This window comes from Lathyrus oleraceus, chromosome 5 (assembly GCF_024323335.1).
Source record: "Lathyrus oleraceus cultivar Zhongwan6 chromosome 5, CAAS_Psat_ZW6_1.0, whole genome shotgun sequence".
Taxonomy (NCBI): domain Eukaryota; kingdom Viridiplantae; phylum Streptophyta; class Magnoliopsida; order Fabales; family Fabaceae; genus Lathyrus; species Lathyrus oleraceus.
The window spans coordinates 335,138,672-335,154,398 of NC_066583.1; the positions used below are offsets into that span (position 1 = coordinate 335,138,672).

Below are 15,727 nucleotides of genomic sequence, written 5' to 3' on the forward strand. Positions count from 1 at the left end.
AAAAACTGCTAGAAAAGTATAATGTGAAGCATAAAGTGTAAACATCATATCATCCTTAAACTTGCGGTCAAGTGGAAGTATCAAATAGGCAATTGGAGCAAATTTTGGAGAAGATCGTGGCAGCCTCAAGAAAAGATTGGGCAACTAAATTGGATGATGCTCTGTGCGCATATATAACTGTGAGGGTAAAGATTCCTAGTCCTTATTTTAATGATGTAAAACCTTTTTAGTTGCTCATAATGTGTGCTTTAGACGGTGTCATCATATCATAGAATGCATTCATCCTCTAACATGCTCAAAGTATAAGTTCAATGTGTCCATGCATATAGGAGCATATCATAGATATGAATAATGCACTTGATCATCGTTGGTACCTTAGGTTCATAAGAGAATGGTTTGAATTGACCAAAATACATCTCAAAAACTCATTTTTGACAGTTTAAGAACTTTGAGTTGACTCATGACTTGGAGCGGTAGAAGTGTGAGTCGACTCATAACTTGGAGTGCAACTCTTGGGTCTGAACAGGTCAAGTCATAGGTCGACTCAACTCTGGAAAAACATGTTTGAGTCGACTCATCCCCTGTTTGAATCGACTCATTTCCTGTTTCATTTAAACCATGTTGCCACGGGTCTGAACAGGTTGAGTCATAGGTCGACTCATCCCCTGTTTAAGTTGACTCATCACCTATTTCACTTGAGTAGTTTTGCCTCGGGTTTGAACCGGTCGAGTGACCTGTGTGAACAGGTCGAATGGTCGCTGTTGGTACTCAATTTTCTGTTGTGTATTTTTGCAAAATTATTTTGTTATGTCTATTACTTGGTCCATGCATCATATATATATATATATATATATATATATATATATATATATATATATATATATATATATATATATATATATATATATATATATATATATATATATATATATATATATATATATATATATATATATATATATACATATATATATATATATATTCTAGAATCTCTTCTTCAACATCCAACAAGAAAAGTGAAATATATACACTAAAGTACCTCTTCCTCTTCATTCTTCATTGCATTTTTCAACAACTACACATAACAATTTTTGTTGATCATAGTGCATTGTTGTGGTGATAACGTCCAAATAGGATTGTGTAATCTTAGTTTGGGTAGAGGCTTTGAGTGGGTTTTTATTGAATAAAACCATTGGGGGTTGCCCTCCAATAATTAAGGGTTTTTGCACTAATCTTTGCTTCATAGATTCAACCGAGTGAAAGGTTTGAAGAACGGTGGGTTCGTTCAAACAAGTAACAGTAACTAGAGGATTGTGAAGAAAGGTTAGGGTTCAAGCGACTTGCGATTGAAGTCAACCGAGCTAGAACTTTAGAGAACATGGAGTTCTTCCAATAAGGTAGCTACAACCGAAGGTTTCACGCACATCTGATCGAAATCATTCGAGCTAGAGTTTTGGAGAATGTGGAGTTCTTGCAATAAGGTAGCTACAACATGACGTTTGTTCAGAAGACTTGAAGGACTTGGTTCAACTTGAATCAAAGGGATAGAAGTGAATAGGATCTGCAAGAACGCTTGGGGTTGGTTGGTGGTGATCATTTCTTCTCTTGTATTAACTTTGCAACTTATTTATAAATATCTCAATTCTAGATTTAGATTTGGGGGCAGACGTACCCTAAGCGAGGACGAAAGGGGAACTGCCTAAACAAATATGGTGTTGTTCTCTCTTTCTCTTAACTCTTTAAATTCTGCATAAATTGAGTCTTATGTGAAATTAATAGTAAAATTAATCTCGCTTAATTGTTGTGCATAGAAGTTGTTCGATAAATTGATGCAATCACTTTGATTGTAACTAAGTAAAATTCTGCACATTCAATTTGAGTGAAATTGAAACTTGGTGTGGAGTGCAGACTAAGTGTTTGATAAAATTAACCTCACACAAGTCTATCAATATTTTACTTGTTCTCTTATTGTGTTAACTCATCATTAGTGGTAACTATATCAAGGATTGGGGTATTTAATCGATTGATTAAGATATTGGTTGATTATCTCTATCTTAGTTATTCCATTTAGTTTCACGCATATCCAATCTTCCCATTAACAGATTGTTTAGACAATTGTGGTCTAGGGAGCTTTCGCAACCTTTAAAAACAATTTTAGAAAGCGCTAAATTTTAAATACTGATTTAGTCAACCCCCCTTCTAGATCGGTACTATCGTCTAACAAGTGGTATCACGAGCACCGATTCATCTAGTGCTTCGCATATAACTTTTTAGAAAATGAGTAACGATCCTAAAGGGGTGTATAATAGATCGCTTATTTTTACTGATGAAAACTAAAGTTATTGGAAAGATTGTATGCGTATCCATATCAACTTTACTGATAGGAAGGTATGGAAAGTCATCCAAGATGGTCCTATGGAAATAACCATGACCAATGCGGATGGTGTTGTTATACCTAAACCTGAAGCATAATGGAATGAAAAAGATGAGAAAAAGTATAAATATGATTGGAAAGCCAGAAATATGATCATCGCCGCCTTAGGTGTTGATGAGTATTATAGGGTTTCCCATTATACTAGTGTTAAAGCTATGTGAGACTCATTGCAAATTACCCATGAGGGAACCAATGATGTCAAACTAGCTAGAATCAACACTTTAACTCAAGAATTTGACCTTTTCCATATGAAGGATGGTGAAACCATTGCTGATATGCAAAAGTGATTTTCTCATCTAATCAATCGATTAAATGCTCTTGATAGAACTACCCCTAATGATGTTTCTACTAATAAAATCTTAAGATGTCTTAACAGGGATCGGCAACCAAAGGTCACCGTGATTAAGGAAGCCAATAATCTAAAAACATTGGACATGACAACATTGTTTGGTAAGCTTCAAGAGCATGAGAAAGAGCTCATGAACCTTGAGAAACATGAGAAGAGTCAAAAGAAGGAAAATAAGGAGAAAGATAAGTACACTGAAAGGAAGTCTATCGCTTTAAATGCTTAAAGTTCTAAGTTATCCACCAATGATACGTGTGAGAGTGAATCAAGTATGATGATAAAGATTCGAATGAAGATATGGGGCTATTTGTAAGGAGGTATAACTGATACCTTAGAAAGAATGAAGTTCAACATTCGAATAAAAATCTTGTCAGCTATAGAAGACAATCAAAATTCCCAAATCGAGAGGAAGGTAAGACAACTAAGTCAAAAGGATCATGCTACAATTGCGGAAAGTCCGATAACTATAAGCCAGATTGTCCCTTGTTGAAGAAAGACAAAGGAAGAGACAAACATCACAAGAAATCTAGCAAAGCTAGAAGAGCATACATTGCATGGGAGAGCGATAATGAGTCCCCAAGCGATGATAACTCAAGTGATGAAGAAGAAAATGTCAATCTTTGTCTTACGGCTCATCAAAAGAATAAAAAGAATGTAAGTCATGCTAAATATGATCATGTTAATAAAATTTCTTATTTTGATTTGCAAAATTCCTTTAGTACTCTACACAATGAGGCCAAGGAAACTTTTAAACGCTTAGCCTCAAATAAGAAAATTTTCTGTTATTTAGAAAAGAAGGTTTCTGATTCCGAAAAGGAATTAGAAACTCTTAAGAAATATAGATAGAGGCTACTAAAGGTAAAATTGAAAATGATAAGGGATTTTGATTTAGATGGTCTGGATGTCAAACTTGTCACATTTGGCAAAGAGAGGTTAGAACTCTTCAAGCTAAGTTAGACAAGGCTTTACAACCTAAAGTTACCTTTGCTATTGGTCAATCATATTTTAGAAGTAATATGGATAATCCTTATCAAAAGTACACTTATATGGTAAAGGATCAAGTTAGCAAAAGCAAATCTCATCCGAACTTAAATTGTCTATATTGTTGCAAGAGGGGACATACTATTGCTAAATGCCGATTTAGGAGATTTTTTATTCCTAAAGGCATTTTTCATTGGTTTCCCAAATGCAACGAAAGTCTCACTCTCACACTAGGACCCAATGAAAATTGGGTACCTCATTCCCTTGTTTAATTTGTAGGTGAAATGTCTTGAGGATACGGAGAGAACATGGTTTCTCGATAGTGGATGCTCAAGACACATGACGGGTGACATTTCCTTATTCTTTGACTTTGTGGCTAAGAAGAAAGGGTTTGTAACCTACGGTGATAATAACAAGGGATCTATACTCGAAAAAGGTAGTGTAGGTAATCCCTCCTCTACTACTATCTCAAATGTCCTTTTAGTTGAAGGCCTTAAGCACAATCTCATTAGTATTTGCCAATTAAGTGACAAAGGATATAAAGTATCGTTTTCAAAAGATTGTTGCATGATTAAACATAATGATAAAAAGAATGATGTGCTTAAGGGCTGGAGGGTAAATAATGTATACATGCTTAACTTGAATGAAGTATCTTTGACTAACGCTAAATGTCTCGTCTCCACGAGTGAGAACTCTTGGCTTTGGCATAGGCGATTAGTGCATGTCAACTTTGACTTACTAAATAAAGTTATTGCAAAATATCTAGTAGTTGGTCTTCCCAAAATCAAAATTTTAAAGGATCACTTATGTGATGTGTGCCAAATGCGAAAGCAAACAAGGATCTCTTTTAAAACTAAAAATATTGTTTCCATAACGAGACCCCTTGAACTTCTCCATATGGACCTTTTTGGGTCATCTAGAATTAAAAGTCTAGGTGGAAACTACTATGGTTTTGTTATAGTAGATGACTACTCTAGATTTTGTTGGACCATCTTCTTAGATAAAAGTGACACTTTTTCAGCTTTTGAAAAGTTTTCCAAGATTTGTCAAAACAAATTGAACACTAGCATAGTTACTATCCAAAGTGATCATGGAGGTGAATTTGAAAACCACTTCTTTGAGGAATTTTGTGAAACAAGCGACATTGATCATAATTTTTCTGCTCCAAGAACTCCACAACAAAATGGAGTAGTGGAACGCAAGATCGGGTTGGGGTGAAGAAATAACTATTAACATTTAAATTTATTAGTTTTACTAACACATAGTAAGGTTGACAAACGTCCACATTATTATTATTATTATTATTATTATTATTATTATTATTATTATTATTATTTTTTTTTAGTTTATTAAAAGTACAATTGAAAAAAATAAAAAATAAAAATATGTCATTTAGGTTAAAATAATTTTTTTGGTTAAAAAAATATTTATAATATAAGAAAATTCAATGTCCTGGAAAACTCCTCTGTGTCATTCTCTCTTAATTCGCCACTTCATCATTTTGAGGATATTTTGTGTCTAAAATTTACTTTTTCCAACCAAACTACCATTTCCAATCAAATGGTTTACCTTTATTTCTATTTTCTTCCACTTTTTGAACAATAATCGACATATTTTCCTTTTTAATTGAAACAAACTTTCCAATCTTCAAATTTTAACCATTTTCAATTCCCAAAGCAACATTGATACTTCACAAAGTCTATCCAAAATCTCATTCGTTTCTCTCTCCATCTCCACTTCTCTACCAACTTTGTCTCCACTTCTATACCCACTCTTCCTTTCTCCCTCCGACTCCATCAATCTCTTTGCTTGAAGGTGTTGTTTTAGAAACTCACAAAAACATGCTTCCTTCATTTTTATTCTTCTTGATTTTCCTTTTTTTCTGCATGTTTATTGTTTTCCATTTTTAAGCTAAGATCCTCGCCTATTATTTGAACTTTTAAATGTTTGAATATTTGCTTCTAAATAACTTGATTTATTTATTTTTTCTTCATTTAAAGCTATAAACTCCACCTATTATTTGAACATTTCAATGTTTGAATTTGTGATTCTAAAAAACTTGATTTATCTCTGTTTTCTTCATTTTGTAGTTTATTGTTCTGGGTATAACGAATAAGAGAAATCAACATTTATATTTAAGTTGACTTACTTTATTTGTATATACTATGAGTGAGTTCAAGACTCTTAGATCTCCCAAGTTTGGCAAATATGTGGTTAAATGTGATACTCTAAAATTCTGTTGAGTAAGAAATTGGTTCTTTATTAAGAATATTAGTTTTTTCTGTTAGCTTTGGTATTGGGTGGATTAGGGTTTATTTGAATGTAATTTGTACATTTTCTTTTGTTTCCACTGTTAACACTGGTGTAATTTGGTTATACAGATGTGAAGGTTCTGGTTGCTTATATAATATTGTTGTTTTTATTTATGTTTCAACATAATGGTACTCATAGGATTGGATCTCTTTTCGCACCTGTTGTGTTGACGTGGCTGATATGCAGCAGTTCTGTATTGTAGCACTTTATCTTTGAACTTATGCAAGTGAATTTGCATCCCTGTGAAGCGAGCTGCAACAAGTGTGGGACGATTGTAACCACCAAATATCTCAAGTGAAAACTTTAAGTAGTGAAATAGTCAAGTTTAAAGATTCTTCATAAAAGTATGGTTCTGAACTGAACAACTTAACCATGAAAACATAGAAATTGGAGGTTGGTTTTTTATCGGGTTTCATTTTAGTAACATCCTTTTACTATTACTCAGACATGAATGAGGCTATGATTTTGATGTGTAGACAAAATGTCCTTTTCAAGATAATCATATAATGGAATTACAAGAGAAACTAATGATTGCGGAGAACAAACTCGAGGTAATGCGACATCAATTTAGAAAAAAAATATTGTCTCGTCGAACTTTATGATAAAATGATTTTTCTTCTTCATTCAGGTTTACGATATATCTGCTATTGTTCGGTAGTTTGTACTAAGCATATCATGACTCTCTCATTTTCTTATACTTACAATGGAATGGAATGTGTTATAGCGATCAATTGTTAAGAACATAGTATATACTATTGCATCACATTTACTTATAATTATTAATTTGATATGATTTGATTTGTATTTTAAGGTGTGGTCACTGTAAGCAGCTTGTATGGTCACACAAAGTTTGAATACAAATTATGTTGTTCCTTAGTGGAATCCGCAATTTGAATATGGTGGTAGCCAGTTTAAATCCTAATTGTTCTTGATGATGTGTGGTTAAAATATGTATTGGACCAACTTGTGTTTAGAATACCTCATGTCAATTATATTATTATCTCAAGTTTAAGATTCGTTGACACAATTTATTAAGTGGAAATGTTACTGATGAGATTTCTCTGAACGATGAGGTATAGCGATTTTTGTAAATGTTTTTTGTTAGCATGCTTTTGATTAGCTGTTGTAGTAGAAATTGTAGTTGTGTTGAAATTGATGATACAAGGCCGATGATACTTTGATCGCAGTCAACGTGACTTTGATTTAGTTTCATTGTAGTTTCGATGACATCAAAAATAATTTGTAGTTATGTTGTAGGTCAAATTATAGTTGTGTGTCTAAAATCTAATTCGATGATATAAGGTCGATGAGACCATGGTAGTCAAAATCACGATCCTACTCGTAGGATCATATGATTTTACGATCTTGCAACTGCCCACCGTGCCAGAGAATGATCATAATCGGTTTTTGGTAGGCACAACAAGAATCGTCGTGATATCACGTGAAAACGGTAGAATCGCAGTTTATGTTGAAAAACCCTAAAAAAGTTTTTTTTAAACCTGAAAAGTTTCTTTTCTGCCTAATAACTAGGATAAATGATAATAATTAGGAGTAATCAATACTCGGTCACCCAATAATTAATGATTTATTCAACTTTTCAAAATACATTTATTCATTCCAATTCATTCACGTTAAACTCTTTCACCTCTCTCACGATAAATAGAGTCACTATCTCACTCAATATTTCATTGAGTGATTTTGACCAACTCAAACATGAACTATTTGGAAATTGAGTGAATTTTCATTAAGTTTTTCTTAGAAGTTTTCAATTGTTATTTGCTACTGTTTTGAATGTTGTGTTGTTTTGAATTGTCTTGAATTAGTTTCAATGAATATTATCCTATGGAATTTAAGTTTTTTAAAGCAATTTTTAGTGTTATTTGAATTTTATTTGTATATTATGTTGTGTCATATGCATATTATTAGTGTCATATTCATATTATTAATCTATATGCAAAATATATACGAACTTTTCAATTTGGTAGGATCTTACGATTCATGTTACGATTCCCCAATTCACAATCTAATCACCCCAACCCGATCTTGCGTAGGATCTCGAGTCTGACTACCTTGGATGAGACTTTCAATTGCAACCAATGCAACTCCAATTGTAGTTGCATTGCAGCTTCGATGAGAGTTCAATTATAGAAAATGCGAATTCAATTGTAGTTCATTGCACTTTCGATATGACTTCAATTACAGACAATGCGACTTCAATTGTAGTTGCGTTGCAATTTTGATGAGAGTTCAATTGCAGACAATGCAACTTCAATTGTAGTTTCGATATGACTTCAATTGAAGACAATACGAATTCGATTTTAGTTGCATTACAATTTCGATTAGACTTCAAATACTGACAATGCAACTTCAATTGTAGTTGCATTGCAGTTTTGATGAGACTTCAATCGCAGACAATGTGACTTCGATTTTAGTTCATTGCAGTTTTGATGAGACTTCAATTGTCGACAATGCAACTTCAAATGTAGCATTGAAGTTTCGGTGAGATTTTAATTGCAGACAACACGACTTTGATTGTAGTTCATTGCAGTTTCGATGAGACTTCAATCGCAGACAATATGTGATTTGATTTTAATTTTGTTTGGTGTTGAATATAGGACGTGCAAGATGTTACCGTCAGTTACAGAATGTATCAGTAGATGATTTGTGGTCTCAACTATGCTTGGTTGCGAAAGATCCTATCAGAGAAAGTTAGTACAATGAGGAGGGGATACATTACTGTGCAGAATTTGGAAATTCAGTGGCCGTAACAATTTGGCTTTCTTTCAGGAGGGGTTGTCTTTAGAACAAGAGTAAGGTGGTCATACTAGAGTGATAATATTAATAGAATCTGTTGTTACAACTTCTATATTGACACCGATGAAGGTTTTCAATGATTCTTATTGGACTGATAGAATATTTCAAAGCACTCCTTAATAGGAGACACTCTTATAAAAACAAGATGAAAGAGAGACACTCTTACGACATCAAATTAAAATAATTATAACGAAAATATGAAGTTACTCATCAAAATATTAAATAATAATACGAACTAACTTACTTTTTTTTTAAATTACAATTAATTTATAGAATTAAATGTATTCGAAAAAAATGCATTTTTATTGTCATAAGTATTTTTTTTATGATATTGATCAACTATATAAAACAATTTTTGAAAAAATTATAACTTATCATTTTTTAAATGACCAAATTAAAATAGTTATAACGGAACTTGAAGTTACTGACATAAATATTGAATTATAATAGGAACAAATTTACTATAAATTCAATTTTTAAATACATTTAAATAATATAATTAAATGTATTCGAAAAAAATGTATTTTTATTGCCATTCATATTTTTGATGATTTTGATAAACTATAGAAAATAAATTTTGATTCTGTTATAATTTATTATTTTCTTAAAATACCAAATTAAAATAATTATAATGAGAACATGAAGTTAGTGATCAAAATATTGAATAATAATACGAACAAATTTTCTATTGATTCAATTTTTAAATTACAATTAAATTATAAAAATAAATATATTTGAAAAAATGTATTTTTATTGTCAATAAGATTTTTGATAATGTTGATCAACTATAGAAAACAAATTTTGAACAAATTGTAACTTATGGTTTATTTAAAACACCAAATATTGAATAAGAATAAGAATAAATTTACTATTGATTTAATTTTCAAAAATTATTTAATATTTACTTTCAATAATTTTTTTTAACCATGTTATATGTGATTTTTTTCCTTTCCTCGCACCAATAAATGTACTACACCGGTATCATTATTTGTTTCTTAGTAAACAAAATTAATATTTATATATAAGAAAAAATATATTGTTAATTAAAATATTTTTATATAGGGGAAAAAATACTATTGTTATAAACGAAAACAACTTTATTATTGATTTAAATATTTTTATAAATATTGTCAAAACAAAAATAATATTTTAATTTAAATATTTTTATAAACGGGAACAATATTGATTAAAGTATATTTATAAATAATGTCAAAACAAAAATAATATTTATATAAAAAAATATATTATTGACTAAAATATTTTTATATACAAAAACAAATATTATTGTTATAAACAGGATCAACTTTACTATTGATTCAAATATTGAATTATAGAAATTTATCATATTCTCTCTTATAATATAATTATCTTATTTATTAGAAAAAATTAAATAATTTATTTATTTAATACAAGTTTCAATAGTTTTTTTAATTATATTATTATTGATATTGTTGTTTATCTTTCATCTTCTAGATATATTACTATTTCAGTTTAAACTTTTTTTTTAATTTATTTTAATTTTTAATTCTTAATTTTTATGATGGTCTACAAACAAATGCATATCTAAAACCATATTTCATCTAAAAACGCATATCATATATAAGCACGGATTTCTTATTGGTTTATACAAAATTAAAAGTCTTTAATTGTAAGTAATAAAACTATGTGATGTCATTATACTTAACCGATAAGTAGCCAGTTTTTAATGTAAAGTATAATAATATATCAATAGCTAAATACTCAAACTTTCTTATAGTGATCAAATTATAACTTGCTTAGGTTATAATTTCATGTTAATTCCCCATAATATCATGAACATAATTCTTATGTTCATAATTTCAAAATAGGACCTTGTAATATATTGTTAAAAAACGATCATAAAGTGGCCCACGTAAATCTATTAATGCATGACACAAATAACTATTTTCTAAATGATACACCTATTCTATGTAGAGCCTATTTTATGCGCATAATAAAATAAAGATAAATTTAAAAAACTGAATACAAATAAAATAACATATGCTAACAATAAAATAAGCATTGCATGAGGGAAGATTTAACATCATCCATTCTTGTTAATGACGATTCAGTTAAGACTGAGTTTCATGATATGTGAGGCTCCCGGCCAGTGTGGTATCAGAGCCTCGTTAACAAGAAGGGGTGCATATGGTGTGAATATTAGTAAAGAAAGTAAGTAAGGGAGAAAACCACTTACACATGGAAACACCTGAACCAAACACTCAACCTATTACTACTACTTCTTCTTTATCTCTTCCTAAACTCTGTAAAAAGATAAATTCTCATAAAATAGAAAACCTTATTGAGTATTCTCATGTTCCAGAAGATGCTCAAATTTCCGAAACAATACCTCCTCTATTAAGTCCGTACAACATCTTCAAAAGACAAAGAAGTGTTACCAGATCCATCCGAAATCTTATCTCTACAAACCGCCCTCATATGAAAGAATATGTCCAGTCGTCCAGACTAGACCAATGTAGCTTAAGAGCTACGAACCAGGAGCAGTACGTAGATTTGGAGATTCCCCAGTATCTCATAAATCACTGGAAGACTGAAGGATATACAGCCTTACACTTTTGGGCTGTCAGGCTCATCCTTTCCCTACACGGAAGGAAGAACCAACCTGTCTTTTGCAAAATAGCTCTATTGGACTCGAGCTACCTCCACTATGAAAACGCTGTGATAGGAACTGTTCTCACCACGCTGCATGCAGGAAGTGTCGTCCTCACCATTTTCCTAATTATAACGTGAGTCTCAGTGATAATACTTTATCCACGAGACTTAAAGTACAGGTTCAAATCACTGGAACTGACCAAGTACCAGAAGCTATGTCAGCCACTCTCCATCACCAGATAATATACCGCTTGCAGAATCACTCGATAGATCTCCCTCTCTCAGGTTGCTCCTCTGATTCACTATTGGTTGTCACCAATAGAGAAGAAGACATACCCTCTATAGTCCAAATTCCGAGAAGAATTACAAGGGAAGAGTTAACTCAACTAATTCCACTTGAATGGATAACCAACTACGAGAGACTTCATGTTGATAGAAGGCCTATCCAATCCCAAGAGGCTACTTTTAGAAGATCTATTGACAAGAGGGTCAAGACGATTTTCAAAAAGCCAGACGAAGGGTCGACTTCAATATCTCCAATCTTCCAGACAATGATGATCCTACCAGTTTTAAAAGAAGACTGGTGTCCTGTCCATGCTGTTACAGCAGAAGGAAAATCCATCTACACTGATAAAATAGATGGCCACTTCATCTGGGATGTTGATCCTACAAGATGTGACCCAGATTGTGACTGCTGGATGCACGACAATGATATTGACCGAGATATCATTCTTCCCAAAACAAATAAAAAAGGGAGGTGTAAACCCTCTCCACCTCCTCAAAGAAGATTTGATCCAGACAATGGTCCATGGGTAGGAATCCATGGGAAAAAGAAACCCCTCTCTATCTACGAAGAAGGACTAAAAATCCTCAGCAAAGAAGGATTGTTACCACCTGATGATCCAACCCTTGTTACATGGTCACCAACAGACCATTGTAAGCCACTACATTCTCCAACTGTCGTCCAACCAATTCCTTGTTTTATGTACTCAGCTGCAACTCCAGAGTACGAACGACAATTTCCTTCCCTGGAAAGGAAAATGGATCCAATCACAGGCAGAACATCTAAACCCTTCATTCATCCCAGTGAAGTCCAGCCCGATGGGAAACTTAAGCCTTTAACCCAAGCTGAAGAAGTGCTAAACTGGCAATCTGAAAACATGGTTTCTCAAAATGAGATTCTCCAAAGCCTTGACAAAAGGGTAGATAAGATTCCTGAGAAAATTGATGAGACGGATGATAATCTCAAGGTTTTATCCCAAAAAATGCAGAAGCACTACAGGAGCTTAAAAGCCCAAGTATCTCAGCTGGATCGTGATTTGCGGCAGATGTTAGAAGAGAGAACTTTTGGCAAAACCTTTGACCAAAAGGAAAGAGAGATCAGAAATCTACAAGGCCAAGTAAAAGAGATAGATGATTTCTTAAGAGCCTCTCATGAAAGAAAGCCCAAGCCCGTTGAAAACTCTTTCTTTGACCCTCCTGCTTTTCCTACATATTTTAAACAACCAGAAAGGCCTTCTCCTTTCTACCCTACCTATGTTTCATCACCACCAGATCAGGTTAGATACATACCTACAGCTTACAGGCCAAAATCTACTAGAACTTCAACTCCCTCGACCTCCAAGACAAAAGGCAAAGCTTCCTGCCTAAGCGCCTCATCCTCAGACTCTCAGGATATCCCTGAAACACCTCCTCCAAAAATCCAAAAGGAAGAAGAAACTCCAGATAAAGGTTTCCAAGCCATGGCGATCACCAGAAAGTACGAATCTTCCCAGAAAAATCACCACCTTGCTGAAACATCGGCACACAAGGAAGATGAGTCCTCGACAGATAGTGACAATAATTCTGATCAGGAAACATCTACTGATGAAACACCAGAATCTGTTTCCTCAAAATCAGAATCTGAAGACAACTATATCCCAAGACTCTTCATGGCAAATATAAAAGAGGAAGATTCCTTTTTTGAAGAAGAATCCCCTGAAGAAACTCTGATCCCTGAAAGGATTAAACCAAATGGCGGTCCCTGGTTCACCTTTGATGACATTCCACCCAGTCGCTGGAGAAAAAGACTACTTGAATTTGGAGCTTGGCTTGACACCCAGATGATGAAAACAAGTGCAGATAGCTATAAGATCATTGAAGAATTTTGCTGTAGGATGACAGGCACAATGAAAGAATGGTATCACAATCTTGGAACCTTCAAACAAGATGAGTTACACCGTTTAGAAACTACAGCTAATGTTCTTGGTGTGCTTCATCGTGAATTTATCGGTGATATGGAGATGTTTGATAGGAAGAACAGACAAGAATTCTTTGAGATGAAGTGTTGTTCCCTCAAAACAAAGGATCTTGACAGACACTATCACAGAATGGCACAGAGATATTATGTCCTTAATGGATATAATGACCCTAGTCTCAAGAATACCTATGTCTCCTCTCTACCACAAGAGCTTCAACCAGAAATCCATAGAATGTTAGCCACAACTCAAAGAGATATCCAAACCATGAGTCTTGGACAAATTCACCAGGTGACACTAGAAGCACTTGAAAAGCTTTGCAGTTTTCATCACCAATTTTCTGAAGTTATAGAACAAAAGTCAAAATTCACACACGCGTGTAGAAAACCCTACCTGGAGATTAAATGTAAAGACAAAAGGTGTAGTTGTACAACAAAAAAGAAACACCAAAGACAAAAATACACCAAGTCTCATAGGACCTTTAAGGGAAAGAAAAGGAAGAATATGAAGTTCTTCAGAAGAAAACCTTTTAGAGGAAAAGGGAAAAATGAGAGATGCTTTATTTGTGGAAAGAAGGGACATTTCTCTAAAGAATGTCCTAATAATACTCATAAAGCCGCAAAACTGATCAACTCTCTTCAACCTTTAGAAGGAGACTTAGAATCATTGTATTCTGAGCAAAGCTCTGCTGACGAAGAAACAATTTTTGCCCTCCAAGACTCTTCGTCTGATGAATCATCATCTTCGGAGTCGGAAGATGGTAGATATCTCCCTGTTTACTCCTTCAAAGAAATAGGAAGTTCTCTTCCTACTCCACCTCTCCCTTGTGTTGAAGTTCATGTCCTCGCGACGAAGTTTTCACGTCCAAAGAAAGTTATAGCTTACATGGACACTGGGGCCCAGATTACAATGATGAACCCTAGCATTCTCCCAGCAGAATCATGGGTAACACATGCCGCATACTTTGTAGCAGCAGATGGGAAAGTTTTTAAGACAGATTTAATGACCAAGGAGAAAATAGGAATTAAATTCTTCCCCGACTGCATCGTCTGGACCAGGGTCATTGGCAGTAATCTTCCAAACAAAGATATTGTAGTAGGAATGGATGTCTATTCAGCAGCAAGCAGACTTCAAATTCTCCCCACAGGAATCAAGTTCAAAAGAGAATTCAAGCCTTATTCCGGAATATTGAAACTATATTCCTTGTCTAAGATCCCGGTTGGTTATGAAGAAATCAAGTCCAACCTACTCAAACTCTGCGCAGACAGCCATGAAGAATTCCGCCATCCGAAACCCCTGTGGAAAAATAAGGACTTTTTTGTTCAACTTCCTTTTAAGCTAAATGAAGATATTAATCCAACCAAGGCCACTCATCCAGGAATGAGTCCATCAGATTATTCATTGGCAAGGGAGGAATGCCACCAGCTGCTCAAGCAAGGTCTGATAGAGCCCACCAAATCAGAATGGGCTTGTCAAGCGTTCTATGTGGAGAAAAGATCTGAAAAGTTAAGAGGAAAAAAGAGGCTAGTAATTGATTACAAACCTCTAAATTATTTTCTCAAAGATGATAAATTTCCCATTCCAAAGGCCTCGTCCTTAAATGTTTTCATCAAAGATGCCCAAATCTATTCTAAGTTCGATCTTAAGTCAGGGTTTTGGCAATTGGGTATCAATCCAGAGGATCGTTACAAAACAGCATTTTGCATTCCTAACGCCCAGTACCAATGGACTGTGTTACCATTTGGGCTTAAAGTTGCGCCGTCACTCTTTCAAAAGGCCATGACAAGAATTTTTGAACCCATTCTCAACAGTATCCTCATCTATATTGATGATGTGCTATTGTTCTCAAAAGATGAAAAGACCCATAAACAACTATTGGGCCGATTCCTTCAAATAACCCAACAACATGGAATTATGCTCTCTGAAAGGAAAAGTCAATTGGGCCAAACAGAGATTGACTTTTTAGGGATG

The 15,727-nt window shown here is 33.6% G+C and overlaps 1 long non-coding RNA gene across 2 annotated transcripts; it reads left to right on the forward strand.

The window, feature by feature from the left end:
• The first annotated feature begins 5,338 nt into the window (after positions 1–5,338).
• Positions 5,339–7,178, forward strand: LOC127078389 (uncharacterized). Of its 2 annotated transcripts, none has more exons than XR_007787845.1 (4): positions 5,339–5,576; positions 6,143–6,467; positions 6,551–6,625; positions 6,886–7,178. It is a non-coding gene; the product is annotated as an uncharacterized LOC127078389 (long non-coding RNA). The 2 variants fall into 2 exon arrangements; XR_007787846.1 differs by lacking the exon at positions 6,886–7,178 and adding an exon at positions 6,703–6,874.
• Positions 7,179–15,727: the final 8,549 nt, after the last annotated feature.